At 43.7% G+C, this 23,212-nt stretch overlaps 1 long non-coding RNA gene across 1 annotated transcript; it reads left to right on the forward strand.

Moving 5' to 3' along the window:
* Positions 1-4,528: 4,528 nt before the first annotated feature.
* Positions 4,529-19,647, forward strand: LOC131998885 (uncharacterized). Its single transcript, XR_009398911.1, has 3 exons — positions 4,529-5,161; positions 14,546-14,612; positions 19,455-19,647. It is a non-coding gene; the product is annotated as an uncharacterized LOC131998885 (long non-coding RNA).
* Positions 19,648-23,212: the final 3,565 nt, after the last annotated feature.

Raw genomic sequence — 23,212 nt, forward strand, 5'->3', positions numbered from 1 at the left:
TAGTCAATTACCAACAACCTGATCCCTCTTCCAAGCATACATAAGATAGGAAAGCTACTTGGTTGTCTAATGATATTCTTTTCACAACTTCTTTCTGGGTATTTTCCATAATTGAATTGTCTGCAAACAAAATAAAGATTGCTGCTTCTAATAGTATGTGGCACTTCGTAGACACCTTTGAATGAAACATAACAAAGCCCTTGAAACAAATGTTCATTAACTGCCTAGTTCTGTTTGAGGACAGGACACTCCACATTTCCTAAATGAAAGAGTTCAAGAAATCTAAACATGTCTAAGAAGTAAGGAGTAACTTTTGTTCACAAAGTATTATGGAAAATAGCATCTTTTTTTTTAAAAGATTTTATTTATTTATTTGACAGACAGAGATCACAAATAGGCTGAGAGGCAGGCAGAGAGAGAGAGAGAGAGAGAGAGAGAGAGAGAAGCAGGCTTCCTGCGGAGCAGGGAGCCCGATGCGGGGCTCGATCCCAGGACCCTGAGATCATGACCCGAGCCGAAGGCAGCAGCCCAAACCACTGAGCCACCCAGGCGCCCCGGAAAATAGCATCTTTTGACAAGAATTAATTTTGAAATGGTCTCTTTATTTCACGTAGTTAATATGTGATAGAGAGAGAAATGTCACATTTTCCAATAGCTGGAGGAAATGTCTTAAATATTCTGGGACCCCCAACTCCCTTTATCTATTCTATCCCATTCTTTGACCTGAATATCTCTCTATCTGTCTACAGCCCGAATGGGCTTTGCTCCCTCCTCTCTGTCTTTATGGACCTGGTAACAGTGATAAACGTAATGCAAGTTGTAAACTTATTTTTTCCTCAGTCATTCAGCTTTTTCTTATGTCCTGGGTCACACAGTAAAGAGCCATTCATCTTAAAAATTGGGCCGAAATAGCAAAAACAAATCCATGAAATCAAAGATGCTGCATCTGGCATGCATTTGTTCCTGTCAATATTTTTGCTATCCCATTATACTGTCCCCTGATTTCAAAAGAAATATGGCATATAGGAAATGGGTAGAAGAGTCGTTGGGTGACAGGAAAAAGATGCTCCAGACTGTTCCAGGTTTCCATTCCTACCTTTGGAATTTGGAAATATACCCAAAGCATATTTATATATTTTTGATATTCAAAAGGATCTTAAAGGGTTTGGGAATTTGGATATCTAAAGCATCACATTCTGATGTCCCCCAAGGCTGATAGGAATAGTATACAAACTTCTGCCAGAGATATACTGAAGAGGACTCTAGTCCTCTTAGGTATGCCCATTGGGCTAATAATTGACAAATTGGGGTCTGGGGACGTCTATATGTTTGCTTCAATATTTGACTTTTTGGCTGGTACATTGTACCCCACAGTAGACATTTAAACAGGAGTCCACATGATTTAAGGAAAATAACACTATGCCACAGAATGGAGGGGGCAAGTGTTGAGGGGAAGAAAATAAATTCAGTGGACTAATCCAGACCATCTAAAGAGAGGAAATCCACTAGATGGTTACTGATCACTTGGCTCGGTTGTTGCCATGATATGCCAAATGGACAAAAGCAACAGCAGGCATGCTGCTAGATTCTAGGATTCAAAGACAAATGAGCTAAGGCACCTGTTTTCCACAAGACCGGAAACAAATGGAGATAGCCATAAAAGAAAGGGAAAAGGGGGAAAAGGGGAAAGGAGGAAAAAAGAAAGGGAAATAAGAGAGAAGGGGAGAGGAAGAGATATAGAGTCTCCTTGAGGAGTTAAGGCAAGAGGGGATGATTATTTAAACAGGCTCTAGGAAGATGTGTCAGCCTTCATTCACTCTAAGGACTAGACGATTAAGGCATCCGGGCCAAGGAATGTGATATTTGCATTTTCTCTTCTATGGAATAGTGCTTGCAGCCTGAATCTACCTATTCGAGGAATACGAGGAAGGATGACTGCCCAATTAGTATCACAGTCCTTGAAAACAGAAAACACATTTTGATAACCTAGAATATTTGTTCCCCAAGTGTGAGCTCTAGACCAGCTGCACGAATATCACCAACTTGGTAGAAATACACATTCTACCAAGAGTCCTCACCCGCTGATTCAGAAACTCCAGGGCCGGGGCACCTGGGTGGCTTAGTCAGTTAAGCGTCTGACTCTTGATTTGGCTCAAGTTATGATCTCAGGGACTTGAGATCAGGCCCCTCATTAGGCTCCTCACTCAGTGGGGAGTCTACTTAGGATTCTCTCTTTCCTCCTTCTGCCCCTCCACACACTCACACAATTTCTCTCTCTCTCTCCCTCTAAAATAAATAAATAAATCTTTAAAAAGAAAATAAAGGCCTTTTTTGTGAGATTATATTCTTCCTACCTTTTGACTGTTAAATATTCATTCTTTTTAGGGACTAATGATATTAAAAGAACAATGATATTTTTTTCAAATAAACTTAATTCACAAAATAGACTGCCACCCATGTTGGTCCTCAAAAAATTTTTTTTTAATTTATCAGTCCAAAAATCCAAACATCTGGGAACCACTGAAATTAAAAAGGTATGTATAGCTTATAAGAAAAAAATGCCACATGAATGTATTTTTCTACCTGAAGTCAATAATGCTCTACTTTAAAAAAATAAAAATAAAATAATGCTCTACTTTTTATCTACTTGTATTCCAAAAATGTCTTAATTAAGTTTCAGGTTCATAAAACCAAGTTTCAGTACTACATAAATTTAATAAATGTCCACCATCTTTAATGATTTTTATTCTAGAATTACCATTTTTTTATGAACTGTCATTTGGAGGATTTCTTATTTGTGAAATACATATGTAGCAATATCTCCTCCAGATAGATGTATGTGGTAGCTTTTTGAGATCCCCAAGCACCTTGCTGAGAGACTAGGAAGGGTGAGTAGAGACAGTATCATAAATAAACTATTATTATTTATAATGTACATTCTTCATTCACATGCACTAATGCACAATGTTATTTATTAGGGTAATCACTGTTGCAAGAATTGTTATTATTATTTCATGACATAAAACTGAAAATGGAAATTGGAAAATAGGAAAGAGAAAAATACATTCTATCTTGAGGACATGTGAGATTTACTATACCTAATCTCACATAGACAAAACATATTTATTTCTATTACAACACCTTATTCATCAATGTATCAAATCGCCTCCTACTCTAGTAGCCGTTGGAGCATCAGACTCCTGGAATACAAACCTCATTCCTTCCCATCATCTCCCACACTCTTCCCCTCATTTCTAGTCTTATTATAAACTTCCTAGTCCCAGATTTCAACCCCTGAAGCCTCAGATTACTGCAGGGCAGAGTCAGACCCAGATGGTTCAGGGGTTTCTGGGGATTAAAAAAATTCTGAGTGCATCAGCTCCAATGTCCCCATGCCAAATTTCAAAGTCCTCTTTCCTCCCAGTCAGGGTCTTGACCTGGTGTAGTAAACCTGCTGGGCTGTGAATTCAACCTTCTTGGGAGATCTACAGTTCTTATAATTAAATACAGAGCCTTCTCTTCAGTTTTTTCTGCCCTCCAGCTGCAAGAGTAAAGAGTATTTATATCTATCAAGAAGGACCTCTAGCCTTCACTAGTCAGTGACTTCAACTGGCCATTGATCAGCCTCAGTCCTTCACCAGGGCATCAATAGCCCCCCAGCAAGAGCTATTCAATTAGAAGTCCTTATCATTACCACTTCCCCCAAACCTTCCCTGTGCCTGAGCTGCTGAACTACCAGTGTTCTCCCTCCGTCCTGTCCCTTCCCAGCTCACCCGTGGCAGAGTTCTAATGATGACACAATGACAGCAGGCCAACAGCTAGCATGACTCCGCCTGCCACCAGCAATGAGGTTATCATTGTGCAATCAGTTTTCTTAGAGGCTGCTTTCTAGAAACACGTGTGTGTCAACTGGGTTAAGTCAGGTCCCCTAAGAAACAGATGCTAAGACAGTAGATTTCCACGCAGGAAGCTTATGGGAAGTGCTCTGCTGAACCATGCCTGCAAAGGGGTGAGGAGCAGAACTGGGCAGAGGGAGACCTTGAACGGGGACAGAGACCTCAGCCCATCACACAGGAGCCCTGAAGCTGAGATGGCTAAGAGTAGGCCCACTGTGGAGCACCTGGGTGGCTCTGTTGGTTGAGCATCCCGCTCTCCATTTCAGCTCAGGTCACGATCACAGGGTCGTGAGATCAAGCCTAGGGTCAGGCTCCACGCTCAGTGGGGAGTCTGCTTGAGATTCTCTCTCTCGCTCTCCCTCTGCCCTCCCCTTGCTCTCTCTCTCTCTCAAATAAAGAAATATATCTTGCCCACCTTGGAGCAAGGGGACTCGGCCTTTGTACCCCCATGTCAACTAGTCATGAACAGAGGGAGCACAACATTGAATGAGGCGGTTCCTTTTCAGGGAGGGACTAAGCTATGGGCACTCAACCACAGCATTCCGGGCACTGGACACCTGGTCCCGAAGGGGAGCATGTGAGCAGTGCATGCACCCAAGCGCCCACTTCATCCGGAGAATCAACACCCAGGAAGACGCCAACGACAAAGATGGCCAGTGCTTCCCAGCCTGGCCTCTGCTCCCTCCTCCAGCCTCATCGGCCACAGCGCCTCTACTCAGACTTCTTCAGCCAAACTGGTCTCCCAAGCGTTGCCTAAATAATCCATAAACCTTGCTGTCCCTCGGCCTTGGCCCAAACCTTCCCTCCTGCCTGAGACAGCCTGTGCCTCTCCCTCCCACGATTTCACTGTTTCATTTTCAACCCAAGCCCCGTCTTTTCCGGGAAGTCTGACTGATGGCTTCAGGCCACGTTGCCTGCCCAGTGAGCTGACAACTAACACCCTAGACTAATCACGTGACACGGACAATACTCCGCATCCACTAGTTCACTATTTTTATGTGCATTTACCTGACTTCAGCTACTTGTTAGGAGGCAACTTTGGACAGTGAATGAGCAGGTCTCTGAGCCTCAGTCTCACCTAAAACTTATTTACTTATTACTTTAATGACTATCTGAGCACCTACTGTGTGTTGAGCCTAAGAACAGACTGTTTCCTCAAGAGCTAAGAGGTGATCTTGTTTATGGAATCTTCAGCTCAGCATGTAAGAGACGGACAGGCCAGTGGACATAGCACAGCCACAGGAGGAGGACAAAACAGGAATAAGGTAAGAGGGGCGCCTGGGTGGCTCAGTGGGTTAAAGCCTCTGCTTTCAGCTCCGGTCATGATCCCAGGGTCCTGGGATGGAGCCCCACATCAGGCTCTCTGCCTGTCAGGGAGCCTGCTTCCTCCTCTCTCTCTGCCTGCCTCTCTGCCTACTTGTGATCTCTGTCAAATAAATGGGTAAAATCTTAAAAAAAAAAAAAAAGAAGAAGAAGAAGAAGAAGAAAGGAATAAGGTAAGAGAAGCGTGGAATCTGGGGGAAATGGTCTTGAAGGTCAGCAAGATCCCCAACGCCTACTGTGACTCTCTCTAATTCACTACTAACACCCGACGTCCACGGACCCCAGGTCCCCCAACTCCCCAAGAACATTCTCCTCCCTCTCTCCAAATACAAAATGTTCAGGGGAAAAAAAAAAAAACAGCAAAAATGAAAAAAATTAAAGTCAATGGAGAGGAAAAAGTAACTTTGAGAGTTTGTCTTTAAATCTGGGCTAGCTCCTTCAGACTTTAGAGCCCCGAGGCAAGGACCAAACTTGAGTCCTAATTTATTTTAAGCATCCAGCTTCCCCACAGGTATTTGTCTCATTGGCATTAAAATGGTGCCCTTAGAATGAACTTCTCTGGGGCTGGGGTAAATAAACATCCCTCTTCTATGAGATCATGTCTCTTTTTCATAAAGTATCTTTGTTCTGTTCTCCTGGAGTTGCTAAATGTGTGCTTTCTCGATATTGCAAATGGGAAGACCCTGGAGAAAGGAAGAGTGAGCAGAGAGGAGGCAGGTAGGGGGCTGAACAAAAAATTCAGCAAACCGCAGCCCAGCCCAGTCCAAGCGTCTGCCTGGGGCTCATCTTGGACGAAGCACATACTTCCAAGATACAAACTTTCAATCCCCACAGGAGGAATAAGGTCGGCCAAATCTACTGACTTCGGGCTAAAGACCTGTGTCTCAGGAGGAGAATAGGCAATAACCGCAAAGCCCGACCTGTTCCCAGGTCTCTGTGGACCTGTGTCTTCTGTGCACTACTTCATCACCAAGCTGTTCCTTCCCAGGGTCTGCAAGAAAACCCCTCCAGGTTAGACCACAACAACCAGGAGCAGTGACCTCCCTCATCCCTGACCGCACTGCCCCCAGCTCCTTCACTTCCTACCAGTGCCCAGCCCGTGGCCCTTCACTTCTGGATCCAGGAGCACTCCTGGGTCCAGACCTGACTTTGTCCCTCAACACAGTCTTCTTTGCAATCCAAGAATGTCCAGGTGTCTTCTGTGAACACATCACAGGTAACAGCTATTGACTAGTGAGGCTTCTAGAATTAGACAGTGTGCTCACCCGGAGAGGAACCAAGGAGAGGCGAGAAGACAGCAAGGCTTCCCTAGTGACAAGGAGGGACCGTGTTCTCCCAATGGCACACATGCAGCTGGAATCAAAGCACCCCAATAAATGGCCCGTGGGCTCTGCCAGGGGTGTTTCAGAGTCAACTCTTTTTCCCCAGTCTATTTTCTGACCTCATGTGCTTCTCCCTAAGCTAGTCCTTTCACTCAAACTCCTGCAAGCGGAGGTATGAGCCTCAGCCAGCCTTCACCCCTCTGGATCTCAGTGTATTTACCCGGAAAATGGGAATACTGGACCAGCTCCTCTCTGTGGTCCCTCCAGCTCTCTGCGCACGAGAGTAACACACAGGCCTCACACACAGGCTCTTCTCTTACGGTTTCAGAGCCATCAGCGACAATGTCCCCTCTCTCCCTCTGAATCAAGTTCAATTCATGTTTCATTTGCAGCGGACTCCCGGTACAGGTTGATAGCTGGTCAAGTTGGAAATAAAGGCAGCACCTTTCAGGGAGCAGCTAGTCGATGGTCACTCCAGAGAAGAGGTTTGCTCTGCTCACCCACACGCTCCAGGAGTAAATACCTCCACTCCACCATTCATCGTGCTTTACACACACATCATCTGAACCAAACCCAACAACGTCCATCTTAGGCTCTCCACCTCCTGAAGAAGGAATCTACTTCCTGGGGAAGAAAATTGGAGGTGGAGGAGCAGGAACTTGACGTTAAACTTCATGCTCTTTTGCCTTTGCCATACCTGCGGTCTAGAGCGCCATGAAAGCATCGGTCCAGCCTGGTTAGGACACCATGCAGCCACCTCTTAGCCATGCCTCTTTCATGTTTTACCTATTGTTTAGATATCATATCCTCTTCCTATTACTGTAGCAGAACCTGCTCTTATTTTTGGTATAAAACTTTTATTGTCTCACTGGCTCTCACGAATGTATTTCTCTCTGTGTCAAATGCTTAATAAGTAAAATAAAATTCCATTACAAAGTCAATGAAAAAATTAACACCTATAAGTGTTCCCAGACTTTACTAGGTGTTATGCTTCAGGGGGAAAATTGAGTCATGGCACATTTAAGTATATGCCATGATGAATAGGTCTGACTGTTCTCTTGAAACTTCTGCAATTTTCCTAGTCCCTCAAAAGAGACTCCCAGTACCCAGACCCTGTCACTTTTCTCCGAGACCACCCAAGAGTGGCTGTGTGCCACACCAGCTTGTCATCCTGCAGCTTATTTTGACAGATCCTACAATCCATTCTGGCCAGCCAGTCCTTCTATCAACCTGTCCCTGAATTTCTTAGGCAGACCATAAATGAGGCCAGCAGATTGCTATTGAGTTGACATGACGCAGATCTTCTCGACTTCTCCTTCTTTTCATTTTCCTCTCTACAAACTTTTTGAAAACTAAAAAATTAAAAATCCAGAAAAGTACAAATCAAAAATGATACAATCACCCAATTTCCACCCCCCTAGAGTTGACCACTATTAATAGGTCCTGTTGACCTCCCCTTTTCCTTTGGTTTTTAGATTTAAGAATCACTCCGTTTGGTCAAAATGCTACATGTCTATTATAAAAATGTAAAGAATATAGAAAACACGAAGCCAAAGGTTAGAAAAAAAATCAAAATCCCACAGCCAGGAATAACTGTTCATATTAAGTTAAAATGATCACACATGTCTTTCGATGCCTAAATGTACAAAGAAGAAAAGACAGATAAATAGAGGAAAACTGCATTTATTAAAATGGGGCTATTCTTATATGTGCATTTTTTATTAAAAAGTATTAATTTGAAATTTACTTTTAGTTTACAAAAGTAAAAAAAAAAAAAAAACTACAGTGAAACAGCAGAAACTGTTGAATAGCAAATAAATGTTTCTTTACTTTAAAAAAAAAAATGTTTTTTAAAAAGCTATCTCCAGGGGTGCCTGAGTGGCTCAGTCGGTTAAGCGTCCAACACTTAGTTTCAGCTCAGGTCATAACCTCAGGGTCATGGGATTGAGCTCCACATCAAGTAATCTGCACCCATCAGGGAAACCGCTTGAGATTCTCTCTCCCTTTGCCCCTCCCCCACTCTCTCTCTCTCTCCCCCCTCTCTCCCTAGTGCATGCACTCTTAAAAAAAAAAAGATATCTCTCAGGTAAGAAATTAGTTCATTAAAAGACATCTGAGGATTGCAAGTCTTTTTTAAAGCTACTTATTTTGGTTCAAGTGTCTCTTCATTCCCTGCTATTTGCTATGAGAGATGAAGACTTCCGTCTTCTCACACACTTCCCATCCCCCCGCTTCCTGATGTTTGCTAGTTATAGTATCATTTTTACATTGTCCATGCTTCCGGCCTTCACTTTGTTTTTTACCCATATTTCTCCAGCGGTTTTTCCACGAATTCTACATTTATCTGAATTCAGTGCCCCACACATGCTGGCTTTACCTGCATGTATTTTTTTCCCCCAAGAAGTTCACACAGGTGCTGCATTCTTTAAATTCTTCTGTGCTTCAACATCCCTTTACACCTGGACATCATCTTAGACAGGTAAAAGGATCCAAGATCAAATGTTTCCCCAACAAGACTTTAGAGTTCTAGTTCCATTGTCTTCTGCCATTAAATACTGTGGGGAAACCCGAGACCAGTCTGTTTTGTTGTTTTGTTTTGTTTTGTTTTCCTCCTTGTAGAGGACTTGTTCTTTCTCTCTAGATTCCTAAAGAATGGCTTCTTAACTAAAACATGTCTTAGTGTTGAGCTTTACGCTTCTAATTTTTCTAGCACATAATATGTGCCCTTTGGATTTGCAGACTTGGTTTTGTCTTAACACAGACAACAGTTCCTTCATTATTTCTTTGACGTTATCTTCAGAGACACCCCTACACTTATGGTTATTATTGTTTTTCTGCATTTTACATCTATTAGCTTCCATTTGATTGCTTTAATTTTTGTCTTTTTAATTACACTTACCAAGACTGTCTCAAGCCTTTCTATATTAATAATTCAACTTTCAGCAAGTTTAAATGTTGTTCCTTGCTGTTCCTAAGTATTAGTTACATAGTGACCTCTTTAGTTCTTGAGTTGAATTCCACAGTCCTCCATAAAACTCTTTGAGTGTACTCTATTGTTTTATTATCTTTGAGTTATTGATTTATTATATCTGTTCTCTTATAAGGTCAAATCGTTCTATAACATAAAGCAATTGCAAAGAATTTTCTTCTGTTCTTTATTTTTTTTTTCTAGAATAGATTCTGTGTAATATACTTCTTGCTTACTCACTTTGGTTTGTGGTTTGTTGCATCTTTTGCTGGAGCAGGTGTGCACTGCTGCCCTGCCTTTATATATTGTTCATGCTCAACAGTCCTGAATAGACTTCCTAGCTGGTCTGAAGTAGCAAGCTGACTTCTTGACTCTCTTCCCACTGTCTCCAAAAGGAGCTTAGTTTTAAGTCTAAGACACAGATGGACAGCTCACTGGAGATCGTGGTGGGTAGAACAGCTCTGGTTAAGAAACTGAATCCTGCTCTCTCTTTCACATCTCTTGGTATCTGTACTGTCCAAAGGGTCACCCTTTGGCAACACGTGTATCTCATTCACATCGCAAGACACCTTGCACTTCAATGGGTTCCTCCAGTTTCCTGCCAAACCTGGAGATACCCTGCCCTTTCTTTCAGGTTCCATTCCCACCATCTCTCAGTGGGATGAAATAAAACACAAGGTCAGTTTACTCAGTTTCCTTTTCTTACTGGGTGATTCATAAGACTTCTCAAAATTTTACAGCCTCTGGCTTATCTTATCTTCTGGATGGTCTAGCTTCTAGAGAGTGTCCAGGCCAACCTGGAATTCTACTCTGTTCCAGTATCTTCTCTTGTGTTTCCACAGTGGCTAGGGGGTTTGTTTGTTTGTTTGTTTGTTTTTGTTTTGTTTTAAGTTTATTGATCTACATTAGGTCTCTTTCCTCCTTCAGTGACTTTTTTGCTTGTGTTTGCTTTTACAATTTTTCCTTATTTCATTGGGTTTTGGGGAAATGATGCAATTTGAGTCTACCATGTTAACCCCAAATTTCTCCAGATGTTGTTAAATTGTACAACATATTCCCACATGCACCCAGGATTGTGAAAAGTTCCTGGCACACCAGCTGTACCTATTTCCTTTCTCTCCTACTCAAGAATGCATATAAGGGAAAGCAAGTGAGAACCACCCCTTCCTTCAGTAAGTACTGGATGAGCAATCACTCTCTGGGACACACTGTGCCAGACATTATAGTGACGAGGAGAACAGAGCACAGTCTGAACCATCATAGAGCCTAGATTCTCATGCAGCAGGCAAACATTCATCCAAGAATCACACAAATAAAGTTAAACCGATTTGGGGTTTGTAAGATGAAAAGAATTCTGTGGATAGATTGGTGGTCACAGGGGCACAGTGATGTGAATGTATTTAATGCCACTGAACTGTAGCTTAAATATGGCAAATTTTGTAATTTGTACTTTACCACAATTTTTAAAAATGAGAGTAAGTGTTAGTAGAAGGAGAAAAAGAGTGCTATGAAAACATAAAAGAGGGTTAAGTCAGGAGACCCTTCCCTGAGGAAGCAATGATCAAACTGAAAATCCAAAGGAACAAGGGGATGAAAGTTATTATAGGGATAACCTTGAAACCACTCCAATTTATAAAAAAGATAAATCATTCACAAATGTTGGTACTTTATTATTGGTATGGCAGGGTAATGTGTTTGAAATGTTAACCAATGTGTTTTCTCTATATCCCTTTTCACCTTTCTATCCTTTTCCCCCTACCCACCCCCGAGCAGCAAGGTTAGCCTGGATTTGTTTTGTGGGGAGAAGGGAGGCACTGAGACACAGCAAGGGGAAAATCAAACAGCCTTCAAGATTCATCCTAGATTTGGGTGTTTCCAAAAGACCAGGCATTAGGTGAAACAAAGAGAATTGGGGTTACAGCTGTTTAGAGAGAAATCGTGAAGAAAAAGCAAGGATCCCTCCCATTCCTCAATTTAAAAGACTTTCCCAAGCTTGAGAGAGAAAGCCTCAGGGGAGGCAATAAGATCATAGAAGCTGGGGACACAGAGGAAGGGCCACTTGGGGCCAATCCCAGGGAAGCACTGAAATCCCCAGGAAGGCTTCAGGTGAGGCATCAGAGAGCAGGAAATAGGCTCCCCACTCTTAGGGAAGAACCCTGAGAGGCAGCAAGGTTCAGAGAAGGAAGAGTCGCCCGGTTCTTCTGGAACAACTAGACAGGGCTACAGCAGCCTCACAGAGTGAAATAAAGCAATCTATGTGCCTGTAAAGGCACAGGAGGTAGGTGTATGAGCTAATGAATCTGAAACTTATGGGAGAGAGGATGGATGTCTCCTTGGCAACCTTATTGAACTGATAACCAGGGACGATATAAGTAATGGACTTCTCAAGAGATGCCCACAGCCCAGATGACATCCAGGACTTAAAGGATTGCCTCTGTGCTCATACTAGTGTCTTCACACCACCCTCTCTCCCCTGCTGCACCACCCATCCCAGAATTAGAGACACAAAATGACTAAATGAAGTTTCTGCCCTCCTAACAGACGGAGGGGCAAAATGAAATGAGACTGACTCACAGAAGGATAAAAGCAGGCTACAGTCTGGGCTGCCTGATTTCCATGCTGAGATCCACAGTAATAGCAAATGTCCCCTTATTTACTCCTTATAGTTCCCAGTAATACACCTGTCTGTCATGGCATGAAGATTTAGAATCACTAATGCACATGTTCACACGGCTGGGATGTCACATCGGTTCAGGGCATCAGCCATGAGCAAGGGCCAGTGCTAGGTCTCTCCGACAAAGGGATCTGCAGTCGTCAGTTACAGGCCCTGATACAAGAACCAGCAGCCCTTCCCTATTGTTTCAGCACATTGGCTGTTGCTTTCATGATACTCTCCATTTAGGAATTTGATACAATTGATATATTCCTTTACGACAGTGATAATGCCTTAACTTGTCTTTTTTCAATCTCCTTCTGAATGTAACTTGTCTTTTTTCAATCTCCTTCTGAATGCTCAGCACCTAGAACATTGCCTGGTGCATAGTTTGTCCACCGTAAGTATTTGTGGAATGAAAGATGGCATCTTTGTGTCTTCTATGTGGTAGAATGTCTCATACAGGGTGTAGAATTAATCCAAATCTCAAATGGCAGCCAGGAGGCCTAAGTCTAACACTTGGCCAATTCCATAAAATACTGGATATAAGCAAAGACAGCCTGATGCTTTCATGCAACGTGGCCTAATTTTTAAGACTCAAAAATTCAGATCCAGCTGAGTCCTAATTGCAAAAATATTCTCAACATCTGGAGTGTAGAATACTTAATTGATTGTTCCTATCAATACCCAGTTGAATAGAAGCCTGGAGGTTAGAACCTGCCACTTCTAAAATATTATTCTAAGCTATTTAGGCCTGTAAGTGTTCCGTTAAACTCACAATAGGAAAGTAACACTGTGTTGAGTACTGAGAGCCATCTGTGTGGGAAGCAAAGCAGGTTCCAAATAGTGTGGTTATGCCGCCCTCTCGTGGGGAAAAGCCATAGCATCTGAAACATTCCTGGGAAAACCCTACACTGCGAATACTGCTAGTAAACTATGTGAACTGACCACTTTCAGTGACTTTGTAAATATCACAGATGTTATTTATTTTATTTAATCTACCATAACAACCCAACTTTCAGTGATACATTAATATCCCCACATTACAGATGAGAAAAGTGAGCCTAGAGTAGTTAGTAGTAAGAGCATATCCAGACCCAGGTATGTCCGATTTCAAAGCCCATACACTTTCCTATAGGATTATTATCAAGCATAATTTGTTCCAAGCTGTATCTCTAGTGTTTTATAAGTAGTGGATACTCACTAAATGTCAGTTCAATGGATGAATGAGAGAAGTAGCAGTTGCAGCTTTGCAACAATGTATGTATCATGCGTTGAGTGCCCCCCCCCCCGCCGCTCCGCCCCGCAGAAGTATCTTTAGATGGTGCTCAAGCAGGGCCAAGTTAAGACTTGTTCTGATACAGTTTTTAGTTCATTATTTAAAAGCACCCTCTTTTTATAGATTTATGCATTCATCACTTAACAAGTATTTATTAAGAACCTACTGTGTGCCAAACATGGTTCAGGCTACGGGGAAGCTTCCACAGCTTGAATGATGGGCCTAAAGCTTTGTGGCCTCTTGTTGCCTTTCCTTTCACTTCTCCAAGAGCTGGAACTACACTGCTATCCTGCATCTATTTGCCTGGTGGTGTTTTGCAGCACAGGTCTTGGTTATTAACATTCTAGATTATCTAAATTACTTAATAGCTAGTAGTATGTAATAGCTTAAAAGGGGGGGGGAGGCTGTTTGTGGGTTTTTTTAAACTGTATTCCTCAAAACAGCCCTGGCAACAACATTGTCAGGATTTATGAATCTGAACCTCGGGCAGTTTTTGTAAACGTCAAGGGGCCCACTTAGGAACGGCAAGATTTAGGATTAAGGCATTAAGACCCCAAAGCTACCACTTGTTTCGCAGCTTAATGAGCTACTCCACAAGCAAACATTCAGGAAACATGAGCAGGGAATGGGCTATTTGAGGGAAGACCAGTCTGGCTATCTATCCAGTATATATTACAGTCAATTCAAAAAATGAAAATATTTGAGTATATGTTATTGAACCAAGGTTAGGACAGCGAGAAATGCAAGTCTTTAAATTCCTATTTGTAAAACAACAAAGAAACCAAATAATCACTAAGATCCCTTTCGACTCCAGAATATTCTGATTGAAATTAGATGAAAATTACTTTTCTGTTTTCTTTTCCCCAAGATCAGAGAATCAATGTTAAACATACCCCACCGTGTTCTGAAATCGCAATCTTCTCTTTGTTACTGCAAATGTATTCGTTCAATCAACAAAGATCTGTTGAATAATGCTATGTGCAGTAGCTTAATATAGCTTTGGGGCTGGCTCTGAAATGGAAGGAAAGCTGACATCATCGCTTTATATTCTCCCGTCAGCCATCAGCTCTTTGACATCCCTGGATGTTACTTTCTCTCTTACAGGAGGGAAGCACCTTTCCGAAAGACCTCCAAAATATGGCAGAAAGGGACAGAGGAGGTGGCTTTGATGGTGAGTTAAAGCCTAAAGAAGATGTTCCCGCCTAAAAAGAGGCCAGGAGAAGGGGAGAGGCAGGAGATCAGTCTTGCAGACTTAGCTGATCAACGGCAGGAGGCACTGACCTCTCCTTCTCAAATCTGATGTTTGAGTATCCAAAGCTGAGTCTCCCCCCATCCCCAAATGTCAGGGGCCTATGTATCAGCTCTCTTCCTGAGAAATTTCTAAGGTAAGAAAATAGCACAAAAGCCTCTGCTGTGCTCCTAGCCCGCGGGCCACTACAGGTAGCCAGAGACCATGTGGTGGTGTTGGTGGTGGTGGTGATGGTAAGCTCGTTCATGAAGGAAACTATTCACGCAGGACTCACTGATGGTCCTGGGGCTCTTTCAAGTCAACCCCATGGCTGTCCAGAGAGCCAGAGGTTCCCACAAGACCTATGCATGGGGACAAGTGGACTGAGGGAACCCTCAGGCACCCTCAGGAGACCTTGCTGACCAGCTTGTCAAACATACCCCTCAAACATAAATTCCCCATATCCCTGTCTTATCAGAGCACACCTCCGAGTTACCAGAATCCCGACTGACCACTAACAAGGTGTCATCATTAGCAAAAACTGTGACCTCTGTGGGTCTGTTACCTTTTCTAAAATGAGAGGGTAGGATTGGAAGATATCAAAGGACCAATCTAGCCCTAAACTTTCCTTTTTAAAAAGTCAAAGTAAAATTGCCATTCTAGGTAAGCCCCTTAGCCTTCAAAATCAATGGCTTTAGAAGCTACGGGTCTGCAAACTCAGCTCTGTCTCCCCAGCTACCTGCTCACAAAATTGCCCAAGGCAGGTAATTGGCTTGAGTGCTGCCTACATGTTTAAAGGCCGCTCTGTCCTAAGGTTGGACTTACTACGTTTCCTACTACAGTCCTAGCAAAAACTGGGATCTAAAGCAAAATGACATAAACAAGGAACAGCCAGCATGCCCCATGTGGACAGAGTGGCTTACTTAGCTGCTGCCGCTGTCAGAGCTTCGGAGCTTGTACTTGCCTTATTTGGGTCATTAGGCTGTGTGTAAAGATGCTCTTTTAGAGTCAACCCCACTGAGCAATCACCGCACATAACCTTGAATTTGAACCTTTGTTTCTTTAGCTTCAAACACAGGAAATGCTCTTCTGTGCCTGGCTGCCTGGCCTTCAGGTCTAAGGGGCAGTTTTTGTTTACATGCCTTCTAGCAATGGCTTTTGCTCAACTCCCATTTGAGTATAAGCTGTTAGTTTGTTCCACTAACAGCAGCCCTTCAGGGCTGCTGCGGGATCTGAGCTTCTCCATTAGAGGTAACAGTGTTTTTATTTCCTTGCCTCTGATCTATATGCCAGGCAAGCCCTCTCACATCTTCCTACAGCTCCTCCCTCTAATTTACCTCCTGCAAGTGCACCTGGCAGGCTCACCTCCACCTGGTCACTTCCTGGGCCCAGCAAGGGCTGACATGTCCCAGCCCACAGTCTCACTGCAAACATTAATGTGGCTTTCTTTACTTAACTCTCAATGAACATACAAAGTTTCTACTCCGTCTGGGGAATATTCGAGTTACCCTGACTTATTTCTCACCACTCCGTTCTTATCTCTCCCAGTTCATGGGCCCTGGCAAGCTCACACAATCTCCCTCTTACAAAGTATCCTTTCAAAAGGAGTGGAAAATTGGGGTTTTCCTTTTAAGCCAGAGATTCTAGGGTGCCTATAGGCTCAGGACTCTGGGATGTTGGGTGATTTTCCCCCTAAATATCCGTTTCCATCACCCCCAGCCCAACATTCTGAGAAAGACCCACCCCTGTCCTGCTGGGTGTCCAGACCCTCATGGCCTCTCTCTTGCAATTCTACTCTCCACATTCCACTTGGCAACTGCTTTCATTAAAAGAGATTGCAATTCGAGTGCCTGGGTGGCTCAGTGGGTTGACCTCAGCTCAGGTGATGATCTCGGGGTCGTGAGATTGAGCCCCGTGGGCAGGCTCCGCACTAGGTGTGGAGCCTGCTGAAGATTCTCTCTCTCCCTCTGCCCCTCCCCACCCACACCCCCAATCCGTACTCCACTCACACTCTCTAAATAAAAAATAAATATAAAGAGAGTGTGATGATTTTTTTAATCCCCAGAAATGTTTACAATATCTCCTGAAAAAAGTGGGGGAGTGGGGGGTTCTAAGTATTGTATATGTCCTCCAAGGGTCCAGGCAAACTCTCAAAAACTTAAGCTACCTCCCTTTGAATGAGTCATAAACACCAGCAAGGAGCAAAGTTGTCGGAGTAGTGTCATTACCAGTAATGTGTTATTTCTGTCTGACTCCTGTGTCTTATTTCTTAATTGACTCTGAACCCAAAGAAAGAAGAAAGTGAGATTTATCCTCCTCAAATCTCAATAAAGGAAACAAATACTAAACAGATAATATATAAATTTAAAACTTTACTGCAAACTGCAATAAATGTCATGGAGTATAACCAAGTGAGTAAGAAACACCTCAGTCCTGCTGGGTTTCTCCTCTACTTCCTACCACACTTCCTGCGCTTCTGACACAGGGAGGTCCCCACCCAAGTAATACTGTGACCAGGGCTACAGTGTTCTACAATTTAACTCAACTCTGACACTCTCTACCTGGAGACAGCATCAGATCGCTCAGGTGAAGGACTCATTCCCACAATACTACCCCCCACACACACGCACTCTGCTTCAGATGCCTGTAGCAAGCCCAGGTTGTTCCCTGTACTTCTAACCCATCAGCTATAACCCACTATAGCCTCCTCCAGTTCTAAGATATGTTAAAAAATATATAGTCTAAATAGATATGAAAGTGGGCAGGGAAGCTTCCCTCGGCGATGCCAAGTGCCATGCTTGTGTTCCTCCACTAATGGACACCAACGGACACATCCGCCTGGCCTGCCTCTAGTATTTCAGGGTTCAGGGCACGAGGACGAATGGAGGCCCATAAATCATGTCTCTAACAAACTAAAAGTTATAAATTAAGCAAAATATGTTCTATTCTCCTGTCAAAACAAATACATCTTCACAAGAAGTGTGCAAAGCTATAATCATCTAAATGCAAGTGGGCAAATATCAGACAGCTGAATTTAATTATTATTGCACATGCCTGGGTGTTCTGTTGTGGTCACATATGGGTGAGTCATAAAGACATACGTAATTTACAAATTACACAGTAATTCCAAAATATTTATTTTTCTTGCCTAATTTCAGCAATATATCTAATTATGTTGTTTAATCAGATTTTCCACAAAATTTCTTTTCTATTGACAGTAGTGCCCAATTATGTGATTTTTTTTTCTTGAGTCATTGAAGTTCTTAGATGGTTTTTTAATTCCAGTTTTGGGAAGCTACTGTGCTGAGGCTATAACAATTTGAATTGCCAGGAAGTTCTTAAAGCATTTTTGATTAATATTTTCTAATTTTTAATGTGCCTCATACCACAAATAATAAATTGCTTATGGACTGGCTTTGAGAAAGACAGCAACTGCTGGAGACATGGGCTCTCTCTCACTGGGATTCAAAAGTGACAGAACAGGGCTGTATAAGAGAATAGCATGGAAGGGGTGGAGAGAACTTTATTGCAGAGAAACCTGATAAACGCTACCCCTTAGCCAAGTGATCAAGGTCAACATCAACAGTGATGAGTCATATCAGTCATATATACCCTTGATATGACACAATGGAGAGGGCCTTTCCCTTCTGTGGTCTTCCTCACAAAACCTATCACCTCCATCAAGTTAAGTCCCAATTGAGGGGCATTCAGCAAAATACCCCCGCAGTATCCCTCAAAATTGTCAATCTTATCAAGAGCAAGAAAGACCTGAGAAGGTGTCCCAGGCCAGAGGTGCCTAAGGAGATACGATTAAATGCAATGTGGTACCTTGGGTGGGATCCTGGAACAGAAAAAGGAAGGTGAAAAGGGAAGGCTGGGTAAAGTATGGACTTTAATTAACAAAAGTGTATCAATACTGGCTCATCCATTGTGACAAATGTCCCTTGGGAACATAATATGTTGGGGCACCTGGGTGGCTCAGTCGGTTGGGTGTCTGCCTTCAGCTCAGTTCATGATCCCAGGGTCCTGGGTCAGCATTGGACTTCCTACTCAGCCCAGAGTCTGCTTCTCTCTCTCTCCCTCTGCCCCTCCTCTCCCCAAACCCGGTTCATCTCTCCTTTTCTCAATTGCATTCTCTCTCTCTCTCTCTCTGATAAATAAAATCTTTAAAAAAAAAAAGGATTATAAGATGTTATCAACAGGGGAAAGTGGGTACAGAATATACAGGAATGCAGCTATCATCACAAACTTTTCTGTAAATCTAAAACTGTTCTAAGATTAAAAGTTTATACATTTTTTAATGTAATGGAATATGTCAGAAGGACAACATGGCCTCAGATGAGACCTCCCAGCAGGATAGGAGAAGCTAAGAAGACACCATAGAGAAGGAAAAGGTGGTTTTGTGATACAATTATACCAGGGCTGAGACTGTCCTAGGAGAGACCTGTCTGGGCACAGTAGGCGCTGATTCATCTTGCCTCAGCCGTCCTAATGCTATTAGGACATACTTTTCAGGAAATAGCCACATGTATGTCGCCAAGAGCCATCCATAAACTTGGGAACCTCAGGCCATTTTTCCTATAGGCCACCAGAACTGAATCAGACTGGGTGAATGAAGGAGCAGGGAACCCTATCAAACAATGGCCACCAGGGGGCGAACGAGGCCATCAAGAGCACCAGGCCGAGCTCCGCGCGGTCTGGGACAGGGACCTAGAAGGGTGTGTCTGAGATCCGGCTCCCCGGGAAAGTGGCAGGCAACAAGAGAACGATGCTTTTCATTTTCAGGTCATGGTAACGATCGTCAGGCCGACTGAGGGAATACCAGGTGTGCACGTCCAGCGTCACAGCCCCGAATAATCTGCAATACGGCTCATTTCGATTTCTCAGCTCCGTGCCAGCCCCTTCAATAATAGCAGGCAATTTAATTTCATCTATTAGGGGTTACGTTCTCTTTACTCTAATAAAGCAAATGCTTCTGGTTGCTTTGGTTTTGTTTTGATCACCTCCACTGGGAAACTGAACCAGTCCAAGATCTAGTCACACCCCATCCCAGGGGACATCTTAAATCCAGGGGAAGTTGACATCACAAAGCGGCAGGATTAGGGGGTGGAGGGTGGGGAGGCATTCCCGGCCCCTGATCTCCTGCACTGTTCTCTGAGCCCAGCGGTGGCTCCCCCTGCTGACCTGGCTCACAGGTTGGTCCTGTGACACACAAGATTCTGTGTCTTCAGCCACGTATTTTATGGCTATCCACCCTCTCTGTTCCCGGCAACCAGCCGGCCGGTTCTCAGGTTCCACGTTCCCTCTCCCTGAGCACATAAGAACATTCAGATCCTCTCCACATTCCAAGCCGCACTCTGGATCCTCCTGTGACTAGACCGTCCATGTCCCCATTTTCACAGCTTCCCTAGGCCTCGTGTTAGGAGAATCTATGGGTTCTATAACCTCCCAGAACTCACATATAAAGCCCTCCCCCACCGATACGATGGCATTAGGAGGTGGGACATTTAGGACAGGATTAGTTTTGGACGGGGTCAGTATGGAGCCCTCCTAAAGGGGACTGGCACCCCACGAGGGTCCCCTGAGAGGCTTCTCCCTCTCTGTGCTCTGCCCTGCACGGATACAGTGAGAAGTCTGCAAGCTGCACCCTGGGAAGGGGCTCTCACCCTGGGAAAGAACCCACCTGTCAGTATGCTGGTCTCAGACTTCCAGCCTCCTGAACTGTGAGAAATAATAAATTCCTATTGTTGATGCATCTCCCAGTTTACGGTATTTTGTCAGAGCAGCTCAGACAGACTAAGACAATTTCTCAAAAGGCTCAAGCAAAAAACAAGGCACAAAAACGTCTGTATTTCAAACCCTTCGATTCAAGGAAGGAATTTTTCTCCTGTCCTGGACATCGCTCATGACTGCCAGCAACCCACCCCGCACAGGCACAGATGGTACCAGGACACGTCTGGGTGGGGAGAGGCAGAGTGGGGTCATGGGGAGCACTCTTCCTCCTCTGCTCATGGCCACTCACCAGTTCTGCTGCAGCAATTAGGGGCTCCTGTTACCTCTCTCTTCTTTCCTATTCCGGAATAGGAAAATAAATTCTTTTCTCCGTGCCGCATCAAAACCCATCCTGCCTTAGAAATCATGACCTTGGCATCTTTGTCTCACCCTATAAATTGTTGCCACAGCTACAGATGCGCTTTCCTTTAGCTACCAAATGAAGAAGAAAGACAGCTGTTCTTAGCAGGTGAAAAAATACTGCATCAACTCATACTGTAAAAGACTATACCCCCCCCACACTCTAAGTAAAAAGCGGGGGGGGGGTACCTTGATTTTGGCTCAAGTCATGATCTCAGGGTTGTGAGATCAAGTCCCATGTTGGGCTCCCTGCTGAGTTTGGAGCCTGCTTAAGATTCTTTCCTTCTCCCTCTGCCCCTTCCCCTGCTCTTGCTCTCTCTCTCTCTCTAACAATAACAACAACAAAAAATATTAATAATGTCTATGACCCCTCTAATTATCAACCCTGGGGCAGTGTGTAGTTTCCCCCCATGTTCAAGAAGAAACACGAGAGGTGGCAGGTGGAGATGGATCCGCATTTAGGTCCCTTTGGCTTCCCCACCCCTCAGGTTCTTCCCCCTGGTGTTCTGCCTCTGTCCGGCTCTATCAGTCCAGGTTCAATCAGAGAAGCAGATTTCAAATTGGGTACTTACATACATTGTAGGTATTTGTTACAGAGGTCTGATCTTACACAGTCATGGGAGTTGATTAAATATTCTGTCTTTGCACCTGATATTAGAACTTGCCGTCCAAAGGGCAGAAAGGCAGGAAGGGAATATGGGGTAAAATGGGGAAAAGAAGGAGGGGCTGGAGCCCACACACACAAGCTGGGGTCCACAATGACAGGCTAAACCCGCGTCAGTTCTTATGGCCTCTGACTCTGATCACTGCTATGGGCTGGACTGTGTTACCCCCAAATTCATACGGTGAAAGCCTCACTCCCAATTGACAGTTAATTTTATGTATCAACTTGACTGGGTCACAGGTTGCCCAGATTAAACATTATTCATGAATGGGTCTGTGTGGTTGTTTCAGGACAGGGTTAGCACTTGAATGGGTCAACTCAGCAAAGTAAATGGACACCCCCCGCCCTCCGCCGCCACCAGATTGGGTGGGCACATCCAATCTGCTGAGGGCCTGAACAGAACGAAAAGTGGAAGAGAGAATTCTCTTCCTGCCTGTCTTCTTGAGCTGGAACATCAGTCTTCTCCTGCACTTGAACTGAGATTTAGCCCATGGAGCAGCTCCCCTAGTTCTCGGGCCTTTAGACTTAGACTATAATTACGCTCTTGCCTTTCCTGATCTCTAGCTTCCAGGGGTCAGATTCTGGGACTTTTCAAACTCCATAACTGGATGAGCTGATTCCTAATAATAAATCTCCTTTTATTATATACAAATTATCCTACATAAAATATAGATAATATAATATTTTATTATAATGTACTTATATCATAACCAATATAAATAGGAAATATCTATAAGTATATATAGGTATGCATACACTTGTATCTATAAATATACACACTTATATCCTACTTATACATTATACTATATATTTTATATATGTTGTGTGTCTCTTATCGTTTGTTTTTCCATTTCCAGAGAACCCCAACTAATACATCTTAGCATCTCAGCATATGACCATATTTGGAGATAATGTCTTTAACAAGATAATTAAGTTAAAATTACTCATTAGGGTGGGCCCTAATCCCATACGTCTGGTAGCTCTATGAGAAGAAGAAATTAGAATCCTTACACACACACTAAGGGAAGATGATGTGGAGACACAGAGAAAAGATGCCATGCACCAGGCAAGGAGAGAGCTCAGAAGAAAGCAACCCCACCTTGACTCCAGACTTCTCCCTTCAGAACTATGAGAAAAATCCATCTCTGTTGCTGAAGCCACCCAGTCTGGTATTTTGCTATGGTGGCCCTGGCAAACTAATATAATGATAGTGGCATCCTCCAGAAACCAGAGCCCTTCTCCATGAAGCTCAAGGCGCCTACTGGTGGAAATGTTGAAAGATTTGAGGGGAGTCGAACCCTTGAGAGTCCAGCTGCCTCTTTGCACCAGGAGGGTGACCAGAAACACACCAGGACCAGAAACATCCAGGAAAGAGACTCAGGAGAATGCAGTTCAGCCTAGACAGAATTGCCTAACACAACATGTAGCCCTTTCTACCATTCCCATTACAACAGCGGCTTTTAACCGGGGCTGATTTTGCTCCCCAGGGATGGTTGGCAATGTCTAGAGATACTTTCAGTTGTCGCAGCTGAAGAGCCGGGCTGCCATCCACATCCGCCAGTAGAGGTCAGGGATGCTGCTGACACTCTCCAGTGCAACAAAGGATTATCCAGCCCCACATGTCAATGGTTCCAAGGCTGAGAAACCCTGCATTGCATCAACAAATCCTTCACACTAAGAATTTAAAATTTTAGCAGTTTGTAGTAAAAGCTGAGCCGGGGAAAGGGCCACGGGCAGTCACATCACA

This window comes from Mustela nigripes, chromosome 13 (genome assembly GCF_022355385.1).
Source record: "Mustela nigripes isolate SB6536 chromosome 13, MUSNIG.SB6536, whole genome shotgun sequence".
In the NCBI taxonomy this organism is placed as follows: Eukaryota; Metazoa; Chordata; class Mammalia; order Carnivora; family Mustelidae; genus Mustela; species Mustela nigripes.